This window comes from Grammomys surdaster, unplaced genomic scaffold (assembly GCF_004785775.1).
Source record: "Grammomys surdaster isolate TR1022 unplaced genomic scaffold, NIH_TR_1.0 149, whole genome shotgun sequence".
In the NCBI taxonomy this organism is placed as follows: domain Eukaryota; kingdom Metazoa; phylum Chordata; class Mammalia; order Rodentia; family Muridae; genus Grammomys; species Grammomys surdaster.
In genome coordinates, this window is record NW_021604607.1 from 10,752,838 (window position 1) to 10,757,090 (window position 4,253).

General features: G+C 46.5%; 1 long non-coding RNA gene across 1 annotated transcript; it reads left to right on the forward strand.

Moving 5' to 3' along the window:
* The first annotated feature begins 1,129 nt into the window (after nucleotides 1–1,129).
* LOC114619330 lies at nucleotides 1,130–3,869 on the forward strand. Its single transcript, XR_003711117.1, has 2 exons — nucleotides 1,130–1,469; nucleotides 3,223–3,869. It is a non-coding gene; the product is annotated as an uncharacterized LOC114619330 (long non-coding RNA).
* The last annotated feature ends 384 nt before the right edge of the window (nucleotides 3,870–4,253 follow it).

The window sequence follows — 4,253 nt, forward strand, 5'->3', positions numbered from 1 at the left end:
GAGAATCAAACATTAGATGGATCCAGTCAGTCTATGTAGGAGTTGTCATTTTCAAGTGCAGTGACGTTGCCCAGGACCAGAGGTGACTGAGGAATTCGTCACTCACACAGCAGAGTCAGTGGGCTTCATTTTGGGAGCACAATCCAGCTGTGCTTTCTACAAGGACTACGCATGATCGAGTAACTAGGAATCATTTATTTATCCATATAGTGATGTGGGCCGAGCCATCCTGACTAATTAGGCCCTCTGGCTGCATGCAGGGGCTGTTTCAACTCTCAGGGAAACAGCATTCATTTGTGTGGGTGTATATGTCCCTGTTAGTCCATGTAAAGCAGTGTGTATGCGCGTGCGTGTGCGTGTATTTCTATCGTCTCTGCCTCTTGTGTCCTGCCCCTCCCTGAGCCTACAGACCCCTAGGCTCACCTTTCCTCTGTCCCCCATGCCCTGTGTCGGGAGGTCACGTGTGGGGAAACAAGCGCCACATGGTTTTAATCATTTTGCTATAAAAGCCGAGCTGCTCTCTGCTTTGATCAGGGTTGAGCTGGTGGAGGAAGGGCTGGGGGCCGGGCTGGCCTGTCCGTGAAGCCCTCCGAGTGCAGCTCCCACATCAGACCACAGCCATAAAATGGAGCACAGCTCATTAATTCTCCCTCTTAACCAGGGCACCTGACAAGAACTGACTTTGAAAACCAGGAGGACGGATGGGTGGGCGGGTGGGCAGCTCTTGGTTTAGGGGAGAAACATCTGTTTCCAGGTCCCTGGCTGTTAAATTGACATCTTTTTATTTGAAAAATTTCTTTTATTTCGCAACTTCCTGCAGTTGGCAAGGTCTCCAATGCCAGGGGAGAGACTGTGGCTTTGTGGGTTACATGAACTGAGTGGCCTGGCTGTTCGGCGGAACAACAGACCTCCAGGTGCCACAGTGGACAGCTTGGCTCTCTGTCAATTATTAAACCTGCATTAGTGCAGAGAACATCAAACTCCATAAAAAAGCAAAATGGCCTTGAAATTGAAAACCTTGTGAATGTCCTCGAGCTTCCATATGAGAAATATTAGTGCTGGAGAGTTATAAAACTCACCTCAAGCCTAGTATGTTTCATCACATCTCTCTCTCCACGTAGCAATCAAGTTTCCTTCATAAGAACAACTCAGGCCCCTGTGGGTCTCCAGCCTTCATCCTGCAAGCTGAGATAACCATTGGTAACCAAAGACCAAGATTTGACCTTTAACCTTGAACTGTTAAAGGTCAGTAACAGAGGCTGAGTTGGTCATCCCTTCATCCTGAGAAGGATGAGAACCCAGGCTTCTTAGGACAGGCGGCTGGAAGTGATGGGTGAACGGTCCTGTTTATCTCTTCTTTGTCTTGGTGCCTTGACATTATTTTTACCATGACCACATGGACCATTGTCAACAGGACACACAGCAGACAGACAGGGCCATTGGTCAACCTCTGAGGAACAAGAGCATGGGTAAGTTCCAAAGGATCGTGGAGAGGTAACTGCATTTGATGTGCCTCTGTCTGTGTTTGAGTGTGTATGTGCTCATGTGAGTGTGTAGGGTACTAGAAGATGTGTGTCTCAGTGAATCTGTGTGAAAGTTGATTCCGTGGTGTGTTTCTGAAGCTGTGTGCCTGTGGAATGAGTAACTGCCTTTGTCAGGGTGTGGTTTGTGTGTTCAGGTCCACAGAGAAGGACTGCATGAAGCAGTACCTGCATTTGCGGACAGCATGATTTCCTAAAAGTGACAAACTGAGTGGTTTGACTTTGCCAGTGACTCAGTGATCTCTAGCATGCCCACCATATCCCCTGGAAGCCCTCAGTGAGACTGTAGGCTGTCCAGTCACTTTGTCTGGGTCCCTCTCTTTCAAAACTTATCAAACTGCTTATTTTTGTGCACTGCACTTCAGTCTCCCCCATTTTAAAAAAGATGATTTATTTTACTTTGTGTATGTGAGTTATTGGCCTGCATGCATGATATTACCATGTACATGATGTCTGTTGGAACTGAGATTATAGATGGTTGTGACCTATCTGTGGGTTCAAGGAATTGAACCTAGGTCCTCTGGAACAGCAACAAGTGCTCTTAACCTTTGAGCCATCTTCTCTCCAGCCCACTTCAGTTTCCTTATCTCAAAAAAAAAAAAAAAAGGAAAATAGTACCAAAAAATCAAGTCCATGTAAAGCAACTTGAAGCAATGTGTCGAAGAGTGAGCGTGGGGTTGAGCATCCCAGCAACGCCTTTTATCATTTCCACCATTTCCAAGTCTTTTCTCAAACCCACGTCTTAGTCAGGGTCACATTGTTGTGATGAAACACCGTGACCCAAAGCACCTTAGGGAGGAAAGGGTTTATTTAGCTTGCATTTCTGTAGTCTATCACTGAAGGAAGTCAGGACAGGAACTCAAACAGGACAGGAGCCTGGGGGTGGGAGCTGATGCGGAGGCCATGGAGGGGTGCTGCTTACTGGCTTGCCTCCCATGACTTGTTAACCCTACTTTCTTAGAAAACCCAGGACCACCAACCCAGGAGTGGCACTACCCACGATAGCCTGGGCCTCTCCCATCAGTCACTAATTTAAAAGCCTGATCTTATGGAGGCATTTTCTTAATTGAGGTCCCCTCCTCCTCTCAGATGACTCTAGTTTGTGTCAAGTTGATATGAAACTGTCCAGCACATCCTGTTCTTCTGTTAATGTCTCTTATTCTCCTCACACCACATGGTCAGCTAATCACACGCAGTCCCATGGGCAGTGGTGCTGTAAACCACCTTTCCAGACTAGACCACTCACCCAGGCAGGAAGGATCCAGACAGGGTGACCCCTGAAGAGACAGCCACCTAAGCACGATTTAATGTCTCAGCATCCTTGCAGGAAGTGGGTGGAGGCCTGAGTTAGCCCCCCCCCCCCCCCAGCAGTGTGCTTCCTCTTCCCTCTCTGCACTTAGCTTGGGGTGAGGAGGGAAGCCCAGATTCTAGGAAGGATCTGGTATCAGCTTCCTATCAGTTTGGGGCTGAGCAAACAAGAAAGTCAACATCCTGGTCACTTTGGCTTTTCTGTTGCAATGTGAATATATTAAAAGGCAACATTCCAGCTGTGCAAATCACCAGGCCATTGAAATAAAAGGTCTTTTAACTTTAACCATTAAAAATTTAACTAGTCAATAAATCCAAGTGTGTGTGGGGTTGTTACCTAATGTTTATTACAGTTCTCTTGTTTTTAATTCAGCAGCAAATGCCCTGCTTGCACTTCCATGGGAAAGACGTTCCTGTACAGTTGAGATGACGTGTCGGTCAGAGCAAGAAGTCGCTATCTCCAGGAGGCTGACTCACTTTCTTCTCAGATCTCCTTGGAAGTTAAGATGGCTTTGTTAGTTTTATACACCAGTTTGCTTGCCGGAAAAAAAGACCTGGAAGACCCTCTTGTTGCCATAGTTGGAACATGACTGATTAAAGTAATTCGAAATTTGACGTTCAGCATGGGCATCTTGGTGCTGACTTTTCCAGATTCAGATTTCACAGAGGCACAAAGGCATATAGCATTGGTGAAGAAAAATCTCAATGTCTTTTCTCTTAGTAGTTTCTGAGTGAGTTGGGTAATCAGGTTTTAGACCTTGGCAATTTGTCCACCCCATCCACCCCACCCCACCCCCAGACAGGGTTTCATTGTGTAACAGTACTGGTTGTCCTGGAACTTGTTCTGCAGACCAGGCTGGCTTCCAACTCACAGAGATTCTCTTGACTCTGCCTCACAACTGGGATTAAAGGTTTGCCACCACGGGTGCCATCACCATTGCCACTGCCGCTACCACCACCGCCACCACCCAGTGGCCCTGACAATTTTAAAAAGAAGTAAAGAAAAGGATGTTATTGTGATTTTTCTTATTATTACTGTTGTTTTTACATTTACAGCAGGCACAACATCTGTTCAGTAGTGAAATATGGGTTTTAATCTGCACAAATGTGAGAGCACAGAACTTAACAATCGTAGCCACCATAAAGGTTTTAACCAGAAAAGAAGCTGGATAAATCTTGGCCATCAAAACAAAAGGCAGACAGAAAGCAGAGGAGGACCTGACATACTTGTTGAGTTACACCAGCCAGCTCCAGGACAGAGCCACGGTACAGATGTGCGACTTTTCCTGCCCACTGAGAGCTACAACCCACTCCAGCAGCAAAGTCTAAACTCTGGTTTAGACTTTTTTTTTTTTTTTTTTTTGGCCCGTGAGGGCTGTAGGGTGTATACCCTGGGCTTCCTGT